Consider the following 15,127-nt stretch of genomic DNA (forward strand, 5'->3'; position numbering starts at 1 on the left):
CTGACTCTTACTGGAGTAATATATACTGGTAAAATAACAAAAATACCAAAAGAAATCCATGGTAATTCACCCAAGAGTGTACAACGTGCCTCCCCTAAGAAATTGTGACTGCTCAATTAAAAAAAAACCTTATAATTCAACTTGGCCAAAAAACCTTAAAAGTACACTCTGATTTTAGGTAACTGTTTTACATGTCTTGTCTGTTTGTCTGTTAATCTATAATAATTGGCCTTGGGCATGAGAAACTGCCAGACAAAGCTCCTACATGATGAAAAGGGCAGCTGCCTGAACCAATTTACTAGTTTTCTGTACATTGTATTATTTCTCTAATATTCCCTCAGGGTCCCCAAATTCCAAAACTAAGAAAAGTATTAGTGTTTGTCAGTAAGATAAACTCATAGTGGCCATAGAATGCCCCCCATGGGCACAACAACGAAAACTAAACTCCAAACTCATACCAAGTTGGTGTGTGTGTGTGTTGGGGGGTAAGTTGCGCGGGTTAAGATAAAAAAAATAAATCAGTGCCAAGGGAAAACAACGTGAGAGATAAAGACAAAGAAAAAGGTCTAGACCAGTGCTGGAGCTACCTATGGTATATGTGCCACAGCAGGCTATGTGTTATCAGTGAACGCAGTAAACAGGTCTCCATCACTGGTCCCAGCCCATTGGACTGAGAGCTCAAGCTAAAATCTAAACCAAGTTGGTATGAAAAGTAAAAACGTAAGGGTAAATGTTAGATAATAAGTGTGCTTCCGGTAACACACAGCCTAGGACACTGAGTCGTAACAAATAACAAGGTAAAAGTTAATTCTTGTATCAGAATTAAAAAGAAAAAAAAAAAGCCTTCATAACAGCCTATAAAAAGATAAGACAGCCCCATGAGGAAACATCTTGACTGGTAAAAACTACTTACTTTTAAATTCTGTAGTTTAACATTTCTAACAGATTGGTGTGACTAAATTTCTTGTAAATGTCTTTAGGATAATTCTTAAACTACAAACACAGCATTAACTTGCTCTTTTGTTGCTGCATGTATACTGAATATATACATGCTATATAATGTCCTGGTTTTTTGTTTGTATTTTGGATTGAAGCAGGATTGCCATATGTTGTGCAGGCTGGCTTTGAACTCACTATGTAGCCTAGGCTAAAGGCCATATCAATCTTTTATTTTTTTTTCCCAAATCCATTTCAAAGAGAAAAAGAAAAAAAAAGTCACACATGTATAAACATCGTATTGCTTCATTAGTATGATAAGGAAAAAACATGTATTTTGTCCCAGAGAGAATGACTTCAGCCAAGCAATGACTCAGATCACACCTGCCCTTACTTTAACCCACTGTGAGCCATTTTGAGTTGACTTTGGCTGTTTTAAGAAATTTTTATAAGGTTTGGGTTTTTTTGCATGTGGATATCCAGTTGTTCCAGTATATTTATTGAGGGTACAATCCTTTCTCCACTTAATTGCTTTTGCATCTTTGCCAGAAATCAATTGTGTTATGTGGGTATCTATTTTGAGCCTTTATATTGCTACTCTGGAGGTTTACCTATCTTGGTATTAATGCCGTTTTGTCATCATTGGTAACTTTGTGATAAATGGTGGGACTGGGGAGGGTTGGAGCTCTAATTTTGTTCCTTTATCAAAGTTGTTTAGTATTCTAAGCCTCTTCTATTTTTACAGAAACACAAGAATCAAAATTTTAATCTATATGAAAAATGTTGGCATTTTGACAAGGGATTGTATTTTCTGATCTTTATTATTTTCTTCTATTCATTTTTTGCTTTATTCTTTCATTTTTAATTTCCTAAAGAAAGATATCAGGATATCGCATAACTTTTTTCTTTCCTAATAAATGTACTTGGTGTTAAAATTTTAAAGAAAACCTACAACACATATCAAGTCTTAAAGTATTGTCAGTACTAGCTAAAAAAGCAATACCTTTGCTCTTCTTTTTATTTTCTGGTGATACTAAAATAATTTACTGCCAGGTATGGTGGCACACCTGAAATCCCAGGAGGCTGAGGCAGGAGGATTACAGCATGTTAGAGGTCAACCTGGGTTATGAAGTGAGCTCAAGGCCAGACTGAGCAGCATAAAGAGACCTTGTTTCAAAAAAAAAAAGGTACTGTTGCAAGTTGCTTCCCAGTCTGTTATTCAGGGGCCAGTGATTTAGTTCAGTGGTGCAGTGCCTGCCTGGCAAGTGTGAGGTCCTGAGTCCCAGTACTTTCCCACAAAAAAATAAACTGTAGTACCTATATGTTAACTGTGTGATAAAAATTCACCAGGAACAGTTTAAGATCCAAGAGGCAACTTATTATAAAAATAAAGTATATATATATATATATATATATATATATATATATGTATTTTTAATATAAAGTGACTTTATGTAAGGTTTTGCTCTACAAATATGAGGAAAAAAACCCCCAAAATTAGACAATCCAAATATGTCAAAAAGGTTTGTGGGAAGCTTTATAAGGCTTATTAAAACCCATAGCTGGAGCATGGACCAAGTGAAGAGGTAAACAACAGATTCAGAAAGGCTAGCTACAATGTCTAAGACCAGCAAAACAGCCAGCTGTGCCTGTAATCCCCAGCACTTGGGAGGCCGAGTTAGAAGGGTCGCCATGAGTTTGAGGCCAGCCCAGGCTACATAGTGAGTTCAAGGCTGGCCTGAACTACACAGTGAGATCCTGTCTCAACAAACCAAATGGATTAGGAAATGAAGTTTGATGGCTTCATGAAAAGGAAGGAAGGAAATAAAGAGAATAACAGGATGGAGCTAGATGTGTCCTTTCAGGGCTTACAGTGGATCCTTTAGACAGGGACCAAAGGTCCCTGAGGTTAGGTCTGTGGTATTATTAAAGATGGATTTGTCAAGATTTGAGAGTACATATATCTCTAGTCCAGCTTTTGACCTATCAATTGCTTGATTATACTGTGGCTCTCCTGGTAGGACTGCCTGCAGCCAAAGAAACCCACTTGATAGTTCTAACTTTCCAGTAACACAGCAACTTATCACCCTAGCACATAAGTCTGTCTCCTGGGGAGTTGTGTTACTCAATTAGCTAGTCCTCTGATCTGTTCTGGAGCCTGGTAAGTTTCTGGGCTGCAATGCTAATTATAAGTACTGTAATGCACTATATATCCTTCTCACTCCATCTAGAACCAGACCTTGTGTTACAGAAAGCCTAATGTCCCAATCAGCCAGTAATACATTCCTGGCACTTCAAATGCAGCCAGCACTAATTCCTTCCTCTAAGGAGTGGGGATACTCACACCTTCCTTTTAAGTGCAAGTGAGGTAATACATATACATACTTACCACAGTGCCGGGCACTAATAGATGTTCAACAACTCTTACTTTGCTTCTTTCCCCTTACTCCACAGAACTTAAAAGCGTACAAGTTATTACAGCTTTATCTATACAAGTAGCTAAATATTCACATTTCAACTATGACCTACTAGCCTCGGTGATAACTTTGGAAGATGATGGACCCCAAGGGTATGATAGAAGGCTTCTTGCAACACATGGGGGTTGGACAGGTACTTTGTTCACTTTTTATTTTCAAGGACAAATACTAAAACATTAGAGAATCAACTTAAGAGGAAAATATGGGAAAAGAAATTTTATAATCTTGGGATGATGAATATCTTTCAAAGTATGATAATAAAGAAAAATAAAGTCATAAAGAAAAAGTATTTAAATAAATCATAATTTCTACACGATACTAGAAATAAAGTTAAAGGACAAGTGACAGGCTGAGGATGTAGCTCAGAGTAGAGCATTTCTTTAGCATGTATGAGGTCGTAAGCTTGTCAATGCCCAGCAATAGGAAAAAATTTTTAAATTAAAAAACAAACAAAGGGCTGGGTAGCTCAGTGGTTTAAGTGCTTGCCTGGTAAGCACAAGGTCATGAGTTTGATTCCCCAGTACCAAAAAAAAAAAAAAAAAAAAAAAAAAAATCAGCCATACCTTGATATTTGAATGCTTTGAAATTCAATCAAATTGAATGCATTTTGAGCATGAATATGTTGTCCTGATACTTATCATTTGTTTGGTACTCAGTGCACAAGCTAGAACTTGTCAGTGCTGTTTGCCTCTTGACATGCTACCCCTCCAGCCAAAACAACTTGTCCAGCATTCATTGCTTTTGAAAGTAGGCATGCTTGCCCAGAACCTGAGATACCACTATACCCAAGGTGCCACTATAAAAAACAAGTGATAACTTCCTCAAAAAACAAAATAAAGTCAGGGCCAGATGAATTCTACCCAATAAATAATTTATACAAATCTACCACAAAGTCTGCAAAAAAATAGAAGGAAAACTTCCCTACTTATCTGGTCCTGACCTAGATCCTCGATCTCCCAAACGAGTGTACAGCAGAGGTTAAATAAAAAAGAGAGAAATTATATGATTTTTTTAGAGCTCCAGGAGGGTCAAAACCCTTTAATTAAGCTTGCAACTCCGAAGGTTAAGACAAAAAGTTTTCTAGATCAGTCCACTTTTATTAGGACCAGGGACAAAAGGCAGAGAAACTGAGGAAAGCACAGGCAATGAGCAGGACCTTGGGAGTCACTTCAAGGACGTCTCCAAGTAATGAATCAAGTCAATTCAGTAGCCCTGTCTTACGAAGACATGGTAGGAGTGAGACTGTAGAAGTGATTTCTGCAGCTGCAGTCTCAATCTTGTTAATTGGGGTTGGAGCCAAGTGTCCACAGCTGTGGCCTTATCGTGCCCTTTGAGGTATCTCTGGCCTCACAGGCACTACAGGCCTCAGCCAGGACCAGTGATTCATAGAGGTTCACTTACTATGAATCAGCTCCTGTCGCCAGGCAAGGGGCCGAGGCCTAGGACAGACTCACAGATAAAACATAGAAAACGAATTAGTAAAATTTAAATCCTGCTCAGAACCGCTTAGTAGCGTCTCCAACACCTCCTCATCATGTGAGTATTACCTTGATACCTGAGAGACAAAATTACCACAAGGAAAGAAAACTATAGACCAATCTCTTACGAAAAAAAAAATGCTAGGAATTCAGCCAAGCAACAAATAAAAAACATTATAAATCATGCCAACTAATAATTTATTCCAGATATGCAAGTCTGGTTTAATACCTGAAAATCAATTACATAATATGCTATATGAGTATAAAATCATACAATAATCTCAACAGAGAAAAGCACTTGACAAACTCATCAACTTTCATAATAAAACTCAACAAACAAAATTCATCAACTTGAAAAACCACATTCATGAAAAACCTACAGCTGACATCTCTCACAATAGTGAAAAACAAGGTTTTCCCTGTGAAGAATTCAATATTACATCAGCTGTTCTAAGTGGGGCAATTAAGTAAAAAAAAAAAAAAAAAAAAAAAAAAAAAAAATACAGAGCTACTGAAAGTTAATAAAAATAAATTCATACAAAAAAAAAAAAATCCCATAGGTGGGTGTGATGGCACATGCCTGTAAACTCCCAGCACTCAGGAGGCTGAGGCAGGAGACTGTTGCAAGTTTGAAATCAGCCTGGGCTACAAAGTGAGCTCAAGGCAAGCCTAGTCTTGCATAGCAAAACCTGTCTCAAAAAGACAAAAATAAAATAAAGCAAAACATATGTTTGGTTATTCTAAGTTTTTACACCTGTTGGTTTGGTTAGGCTAAATATCTGTTCCTTTTAAACCTCTATGTTGCTCCAAAAGAGGCTATGATGCTGACTTGAAATCATCACTCCCTCAACAACAGCTGAAGGACAATAAACAGTGAATTAACAATGCTTTCAGGACAAGAGGAAATACAAAAGCTGTCAAAATCAAAATGGAGTATATAATAAAAAACCATAATGGAGTTAAATTCAATCCTAATGAGTCAAGCTCAATCCTACCAAAAGATAAAGAGGTTAAAAAACAAGTGTTCTTGCATATAAATGCCTGATGGTAACTATCATAAAGGGTATTATCTGGTTCTGGCTTTCAAATTCTTCTTAATAAAAATAGCTACTAATGATTCCCCTCCTCCCCCTTTTTGAGACAGGGTCTTGTTCAGGCTGGCCTTGAGCTCACTTTGGAGCCCAGACTGGTCTTGAATTTGCAAGGATCTTCCTGTTTCAGCCTCCTGGGATTGCAAGTGTGCACCACCATGCCCAGCTAATGATTATTCTTAAATAATTCTTTTAGGTCCATGTTTGTATAACTGTGTTCTCCAGTCTATTTCTTTCAGAACCCCACAGTTCTCAATGATAAGCCTAAATCTACTACTAATGCCTAAACCTACTACAAAACTTACTTAGATCTCATCAGCCAGCATGATAATTAACTGTGCTATCAACAGAAGAAAACACCGGAAAATTGGTTTAGCACACTTCTAAATGTGTCTGGATGGCTGACTTGTTGAAGACCCAGCAGCCTTCAGCATCATCGTCTGTGGATGCCCATCTCCAGCAGACTCCAGCCTGTCAGCACAGACCTGTTGGCTTCCTGATACAGACCCGCATGAGACTTTGCAGTGTGCTCCTGGCCTTCAACTTTTGTCTGGATCCTTTAGTTCTTTGGCACACAACCTTTTTGCAGTTTTACACCCTTGACCTTACATGTGGCCACTGTACACCTACCTTATAAATTCTTTATACACCTCATATATACATACATACATACTAAAGATATTCCTGTAGTGATCCACCCAGTTTAAAACTCAACTCTAAGCTGAACTGTAACCCTAATTTTGATGATCAGCAAAGTAAAAAGATGACCCTAACAATGTCCCCAACTCACCTTAAAGAATTACAGGTAAGACCACTCTGTTTCTTGTCAATGATGTAACTTTTACTGATTCAAGGAAAAATATGGTGACAAGAGGGTTAAGTCTCAACATCCAAATTTCACTGATTACATACTTCTGCCCAGAACATTCTGAACAGTTATAAAATACTACACTATGAGGACTAAAAACAGCATAATATAAAAGAAAATATAAAGCCCATCTTTTTTACAATTTGGAAAGTAGAAGTCACCATCAGAGCCCCACAACTTGGTGGTAACAGGGGGTGACCACAAGGATACACTTGATCCTCAGGAAGAGAATCCTAAAATACTATTGTGGAGCAAAGGCTAGCGCCTTTGCAGGGTGGAGAGTTGGGGGGTGGTCAGTTTTTGTTTTTGAGCCAGTCATACTAAGTAGTCCAGGTTGGCCTTGAACTCACTAGGTAGTCCAAGCTTCGAGCCCCTGGAGCACAGAGCCACTTAGCTCCCTTATGAAGCTGCTACAGGGAGACAGGGTCCAGCACTGAGAGGACATGGCCAAGTGCCCCAGGGCTATGGAGAAAGAGGTGGAAAACTTTACAGAGGAAAAGGAGAAATGCCGCCATTAATATTTTCAGAAAGATAAGGAGGCTTGCTTTCAACATACTCATTTAATTTCTGAATCTTTTCAAAGTCCCACAGTAACTTGGGTAATGTTCCCTGAGATCTCTACAACTGTCTTGCTACCAATATAAAGTTATCATAACTAAAATTGAAATAATAATAGTAATAATAATAATAAAGAACGCTCTGACCCTGAGCTAAAGGGACAAACTCGTAATAAATTCTCCTCTGAGTCTCCCCCAAGTCATGCAGGGCCTGTGAATAACCCAGGGTTTACCTGATGGCAGCAGGTAAACCAATCTCTTCTTTTGGACATGAAAGCAACACACTTAGTCCTCTCTTCTGTCTTTATTACAGGAGTTGATGGCCTTATCTTCAAACTGCTCTGTACTAAGCCTCTGCCTTGCACCCTAGGAACAGTTTTCCTGCATTCCTTTCTAGTACACTCAACCTGTTCCACCCCATTAGTGGGACAAGACACACTTTCTTTCAAATTCATATTCACCACTACTCACCTCCCAGAGCTGCCACCTTAGCTACTCTTTTCCTTACCTTTTTCCCTCCACCTCATACCACACAAGCTGGTCAACACCCTAACAAGGTCCTAAGTTTCCTAATAATATTAATAATTATAATTATAATAATAATAAGGTCCTAATAAATTTCCGAATAAGGTCAAGGTAATCCTCAAAGACCCCACCTCTTTTACTAAAAGATACAATAGCCCTTAACCCACAGGCTATATAAGGACACCAAGTGACCATCTCCAAACTCCTCTCCAACAGACATTTTTGGAAGAAGCAGAGTCTCACTATGTAGTTCAGACTGTGCTTGAACTCACTATGCAGCCCACACTGGCCTCAAATTTGCAGCAGTATTTCTGCCTCAGCCTCACAAGTGCTGGAATTACAGGCATGCACTACCACAGCCACCTATACTAGACTTCTTAAACACGTCAGTTCTCCTTACTGTAGAAGACTACATTGGCACTTCTTGAATGCAGAACAACTGCTGCAACATTAGTTAAATGACAGGGTCTACCTCGAAACGCGCAACCCCTACAACCAAAATGGCAGGAGCCCTATATGGTTATCCTTATGGCAACAGTTGCAAAACTTCTGGGTCTTCCCTTTTGGATTCACATCTCCAGACTAAAATTTGTCTCTGGAAAAAATCCAAACCCATATGTTCCTCAGAGTAGAAACCCCAGCTCCTCACTTGGCCTCAAGGCCATCCCAGAAAAAACAAATCAACATTATCAAATGCACAAACTATAACCCACCCCAAGATCAGTCCAGTCCCCTACAGTTCTATGACCTTATTCTGATTATCCTTAGGAAGTACCAACCTCTTTTGTCCACAAAACAGGAACTCCTTTCCCTTTTGTGAGACTGTTACCTACAGTTTTTTCTTCTGGTAACTCCTCAGCCTGACTAGTTGCCAGTTTGTACTTTAGGTTTCAATTTATTTACCCCTCTTCTTTATAACCTTCCTCTCCTTTTTCTTGGTAAAATCAATGCCTATAAAAGGTTTACTTCTAGTCCAAAATTTAGAATATCCCCAGTCTCACCTTTAACTTTTTAAAAAGGACAAATCCTTTCCTCGCCCAGATTGCTGTCTTTGCCTGTCTCTACCATTTTAGGATTATATCACAATTCCCACATCCAAACCAGACTGAAAAAACACATAGGGAATTTGCTCTACAAAACAAACCTGGCCTTCAAAAATCAGGGCAACACCCTCCTTAACAAGCCTTAGGATATAAAGCCACTAAACTGTCAGACAAATCCCACTAACTTCTCTAAATTCCCTACAGTGCACCACCCAATTATTGATTCCATAACACTTAACACTCCTTTCCTATGTCAAGTCGTCTTTTGTACTTACTGTAAGCCAAACTGAACAGCTCACAAGACTATTGATCTCATCAGGTCAATTACTACACCTCACCTGAGACAAATGCAAGTTCACCCACATCAAGCATGGGAGCGCACACCTGTAATGTCAGCCACTTGGGAAGCTAAGGCACGAGGATCACTGTGAGTTCGAGGCCAGCCTGGGCCATAAGTAAGTTTTAAGCCACCCTGAACTGCATACCAAAACCCTGTCTCAAAAAGTCTAACAGAAAGACAGAAAAACAAAGAAAAGTTCATCCAACCTGCTTATGTCCCCGTCTATGGACTACCCATCTCAATCTCTTCCCTAGGCCTAATTACTCATAAGCCCTCTAAACTCTAACCTAAGAACATTCCCCAACCTGCTATTAATTATTCACTATATACATGATTAATAAAGAAATGTAGTGTAAGACCAAAAAAAAAAAAAAAAAAAAAACAGGAAAAAGTACTCCTGAGTATGCCTCTATCACAGGTCCCATAAAATAGACCTTATGAAGATCTTACTCTTGGTAGACAATCCAACTTATGGATAAATTAAACTTGCTAAACTCATAGTAACATTTTTCTTGATTTTACTTTAATTAAAAGTCTTAGGATACTAGACATTGTTTCCTGCATGGCTTATCTTCTCAGTCACTATATACAGAACTCAGAGAAGTGACAGTAATATGCAGGTGCAGACACAAAGCCCAGTTTCACCTAAAACGTTTTGCAAAGGGATTGGAAACCACAGAGCAGAGCTCTAGGCTTCTCTATGCTACTTGGACATAGCCTGGCACTACTGACCTCCCCAGATTATCCATGTTAGAAAACTAACATTTCCAAGAGAAGGATAATCTGAGAAGTTAGTCTCGAGTTTTCCTTTACTATTTTGTTTAACAATCCCACATGTAAATATACTAACAAAAAAAATTACAACTGCAAAATTGGCATATTGGGGGAGTATAGTTCAGTAGCAGGGTATTTGCCCAGAACATACAAGGTCCTACATTTGACTCCCACGAGGGAGGGAGAGAAAGGGAAGGGGGGAGAAGGAGATGAAGAGGGGGAGAGGGAAAGGGAGACAGGAAGAGAGAAAGAGGGAAGAGGGGAAGGGGGAGGGAGAGAAAGCAAAATTAAAAGTAGGATGTGAAATACTGGGCAAGATAAATGTGTAACTCGTACATGTTAGATACTACTTTCGTAATATTTAATGATATAGAAGACACCACTTTAGTAATATTTAGAAATTAAAGTTAGATACCCCTTTAGTAGTATTTAATGAGGTAAAATATTTAATGAGATGGGTATCTTACTAAAAGGTATAGATACAGCTCAGCGGCACACCTGCCTCACATGCCTCACCTGCCTCAGGAGGTCATGAGTTCAATCCTTGGCACCAAAAAAAAGGAAAAGAAAAGAAAGTCTTAGAGATCTGTGAAACAATAGCAAAGAACCAACGGTTGTCATGACGTCCTGGAAGATATGAGATATACTGTTTATTATTATAGACAGCTAAGCTAGATAGAAATTCATATGCAGTCAGAAAAGGATTAGTTCTTACACCAATAGTGAAAGATGGTGTAAGATGAGACACACCAAGATTGTGTTTGGGGGCGAATCTAAAGAGAGGCAGACCTAAGATGGAGACACAACAGCCAAGCCTGCAAGCCTCTCTAGAGGTAAACAGCAGTCTGAAATCAGACTGTAATTAGCACCATCTGGTCCAATGAGTCCACTAAGCATCAGACCATAGGTGAGTGACCAGGACATCCAGATTCATACTCACATCCCTTTCCAGGAATGCCTTTGTTGTTCTGTTACTCCTTTCCCTATTGGATGAGCATTAGCTAAGCAACTGTGTAATCCTATAGGCTGAGTGTGATTTGACTTACACTGTACACATTTCGTGATTTTTCTGTATAAATTACCCTTAGCAAAAAAACCTTACTTCCTCAGGACTCCTCCAGGAGCTAGTCCTCTTATTTCCAATAAAACTCTTCTAACTTCCTTTGGTTTGTGCCTTTATTCTTTGATGTCGTGAGACCATGAATTTCAGTATAGGGATGAGTTATTTCCCACCTCCCCATAATAGTACATGCACACGATAAAAAAAAAAAAAAAAAAACTTTGAAAAGCTACTAGCTAGAGGGGCCAGGGATATAGCTCAGCAGCACAGAACCTGCCTGGCAAGCACGGGAGTTCTGAGTTTGATTCTAGTATCCACATACACACAAAAGCTACTCACTGAAAATCCCCCAAATTTAGGAAAATATGAATCTGCAAACTCAAAAAGTTCACAAATGCCAAATAAAATCCAGAGTCATGCACAGACTCACCATAATCAAACTGCTGAAAAACAGAAAACTCAAAATTTTAAAATATTAGACAGCTTGGATGTGGTGAGGCATGCCTATAATCGTATCACTCTGGGAGGCTCACACAGGACTACACAAAGTTTAAGCCCAGCATGGGCAACTTAGTGACTTACCAGGTAAATATGTTAAAAAGGGATTGGGATGAAGCTCAGTGCAAAGGCACCGGGTCCAGCCCCCAATAATCCCCCTCGATCCCCAAAAAGAGGTTTGTCACAAAGGCATAGCCCTGTAATTCTAGCTTCTTTTGGGCTAAATCAGAAGGATTACAAGATTGGTTCCAGACCAGCATGGGCTGGGATGTAGCTTATGGTTTCTAAGGGCAAAAACATATATATTCCCAGCTCCACAGTACAGCACACTTCCCTCTCTTGAGGCTTATGTTCTATTTCTTTGAGTGCTTACTTTTAAATTATTATCCCATTATGTCTCTTAAAAAATACTAATCAGAAGAAAGCTGAAGAGGCTATATTAATAGGGCAACAATATCAGTGACATCACAGTATATTGCAATGAAAAAAGGGTGAATTTACCAAGACAATGTAATGATCCTAATTGTGAATACAGTTTGTAATAATTTCAAAATATATGATGCAAAAAAAAAATTTTTTTTTTGGTCTTTTTTTCATTTTTTTTCGGTACCGAGGATCGAACTCACGACTGCCTGCTTGCAAAGCAGGTACTTTTATGCCGCTGAACTAAATCCCCAGCCCCGATGCAAAAAAATTTACAAATACAATTGTAGCCAGACACATCAACATGTCTTTCTTAGAAACTGATCAATCTTGCACACAAAACATCAGTAAGGACATGGAAGAACTGCTCACACCTACCAAATGCGTTTCACTGATATTTATATGATACTCTATTCAACATTAAAGTACACAAGCAACACTGATTGATTAATGTAGATCATGTTGGAAGTTAACAAATCACACAAAACAAATCAACAAGAATGGTTTTCCTATAGTACTCATTAAGCCAAGACAAAAAGACTTGGGTCTGAGGCTAGCCTGTGCTATATGGCAAGTTCAAAGCTGGCCTGGACTATATACTGAGACTTTGTCTCAAAAAGCAAACAAAAAAAGAAACAGACTAAAAACGAACCCCTGTGTGTTAGTTACTTTTCTCTGACTGCTAAGATAAAATACCTAATATCCAAAATAAAGGAAGGAAAGGTTTATTCATTTAGCTCACAGTATGTGGAGGTTTTAGTCCATAATCTGCTGGGTCCAAGGCAGGGTGGTGTAGCAAAGGGCAACAGTTCATGGTGATAGAAGACAGCAAAAGTAACAAGAGCATAAAGGGAGATAATTTTCTGTCCCTTATATTGTACGTAGGCTACCCACCCTAAGGTGGACATAGCACTCATACTAATAATCCCAGCATTGGACCATCAATCAATCATAAATTCTAGAAGCCTGCTCCCATGACCATAAGAAGCTGTGGGGGGACATCCAGACACAAACCATAATACCCCAGCTGGGTATGTAGTGCAGTGACAGGGTCTTGGTGCATACCTGTAATCCCAACTCTCCAGAGGCTGAAGGAGGAAGATGCCCAAGAGTGCAAGAGTTCAAGGCAAGCCTGGACTACACAACGAGTTCAAGGTCAGCCTGAACTACATAGTGAGACCCTGTTTCAAAAATAAAAACAAAAAGAATAAAGCAGATAGGGCAAATTAAACCAGTGAAGCAAGTGGGCAGAGAAAGTGAGCGTGACCAGTCATGGAGATTCAGGAATGTACCAGGAAACAGTCCCCAAAAGACTGCTATCTTCAGTTCTCAGAACTCAAGCAAGTTTTTGATAGGAAGACCTCATATCAAGCCTGAGTGGGAGATATTAATCTCCTAGCCACTGTGTTCTCTCACTGACAGCGGAATGCTCAAAATGTACTGCACTTCTTTGCCTACTCTTAAATGGCCCACACCCACTATGCAGAGCATTTTTCTTACCGCTAATAAATGTAAAGCCTATCTTTTCCACTTGTCTTGACCAACTCTTTATTCAGGACAAGAACAGAGTCTCTAAAAGGAGTCCCCAGTACCCCAAAACCCAATTATCAATAGAGTACTTGCCTACAATGTACCAAGCCCTGGGTTTGACCCCTAACACTGAAAAAAAATTTTTTTTACCCCTAATGGAATTATTGTCAAGAATTATTATTCTCTTGGAGGTTCTCACTGGAGGTTTAGCTCAGCAGCACTGTGTCTGCTTGGCAAAAGCAAGGCCCTGAGTTCGACACCCAATACCAAAAAAAAAAAAGAATTATTATTCTCATCACAAGATTAATAAAAATCTGCCATTAGGTTTTGGGGTTTTGGTTTGTTTGAGACAGGGTCGAGCTATAGTTCATGCTGGCCTTAAAACTATTAGCCCAAGTGGGCCTCCAACTCAGTGATCTCCCTGCCTCAGCTTCATGAGTTCTGGAATTACAGGCACACACCACCACACTTGATTTGGAAATTAAACATGAATTTATAAAATAAATAATCCAATTTTAAAGAGCCTCAATTTTTTTAAAAAGGACTCAACTGAAAGTATGTGAAGATACAAACCAAGTACAGTGGTACACACCTAGAATCTCAGCCACTTGGGAAACTGACAGAGGGTTGAACATTTGGCACCAGCCTGGACAACTTAGCAAATCCCTCTCGCAAACTAAATTAAATCAAATCAAATGAGCAGAGGAGGGGCCTGGAAATGAAGTTCATTGTTAGCAAACCTAGGTTAGATCTCCAGTACTGGCAAGAGGGAGGGAAAAATTGGTGGAATATAGCCAAAGATGTGTTTAGGTGGATACTAACAACACTAAGACTTATAAAAAGCCTCCAATTAGTTAAACAAGGTTAACCTTAAGGTTAAACATTTAACCTTAAGGAGCCAGAAACTGAGGAAAATTAACCAACAGCAAGCGGGAAAAAAACAACAAAAAAATGAGAATTAATGCAACTTAAAGAGGGGAAAAAAAAAAAAAGAGAAAATGCTGATTTACTCAAAAAACAGAAAACTGGATTGATCTCTCTCTCTGTCTCTCTCTCATAAACACACAAACACAAGAAAAATCACATTATCAAGGATAGGATTGAAAAAGGAGGTATCAACACAGATTCTACATATACACTTTAAAGGTGGTATTAACTCAAATTTATATCCTCAAATTCAATGAGACAAAACGGACAGATCCCTTAGAAAAACTTGAGTAAAAACAACACAAAGAAAAAGAAAACTGCAGTGACAAAAATTGAACCTAAAATTTAAAAACCATTTCAAAAAAAAAAAAAATCCAGGCACAGCTGGACATGGTGGCACACCTATAATCCTACCTATTTAGAATTCTGAGGCCGAAGAATTACAGACAACTTCAGCTTGGGAAACACAGCCAAAACCCTGTCTCAAGAAATAAGATAACAGGGACTAGGGGTATAGCTCAGTGCCATATTCGTTGGCTAGAATGCATCAAGGACTTGAGTCCGATCCCCAGTACCACAAAAAAGGGGAAAAAATGTTTT

At 38.8% G+C, this 15,127-nt stretch overlaps 1 protein-coding gene and 1 non-coding gene across 5 annotated transcripts in view; both read right to left on the reverse strand.

Moving 5' to 3' along the window:
• Positions 1-15,127, reverse strand: part of Ist1 (IST1 factor associated with ESCRT-III) — a 52,791-nt gene that overhangs the window by 17,659 nt on the left and 20,005 nt on the right. The window contains exon 2 of one of the 4 annotated variants that reach the window (XM_063247609.1): positions 13,136-13,251. The exons of the other annotated variants lie outside the window; for them this stretch is intronic. The gene's annotated coding sequence lies outside the window, so the exon portion shown is untranslated. The remainder of the gene's footprint in view (positions 1-13,135; positions 13,252-15,127) is intronic. 4 annotated transcript variants of the gene reach the window in all.
• Positions 9,865-10,069, reverse strand: LOC111757455 (small nucleolar RNA SNORA73 family). Its single transcript, XR_002791799.1, has one exon. It is a non-coding gene; the product is annotated as a small nucleolar RNA SNORA73 family (small nucleolar RNA).

The sequence above is a fragment of the Cavia porcellus genome, unplaced genomic scaffold (assembly GCF_034190915.1).
Source record: "Cavia porcellus strain 051 isolate PalLab524CR breed Dunkin Hartley unplaced genomic scaffold, mCavPor4.1 scaffold_4, whole genome shotgun sequence".
Lineage (NCBI taxonomy): Eukaryota > Metazoa > Chordata > Mammalia > Rodentia > Caviidae > Cavia > Cavia porcellus.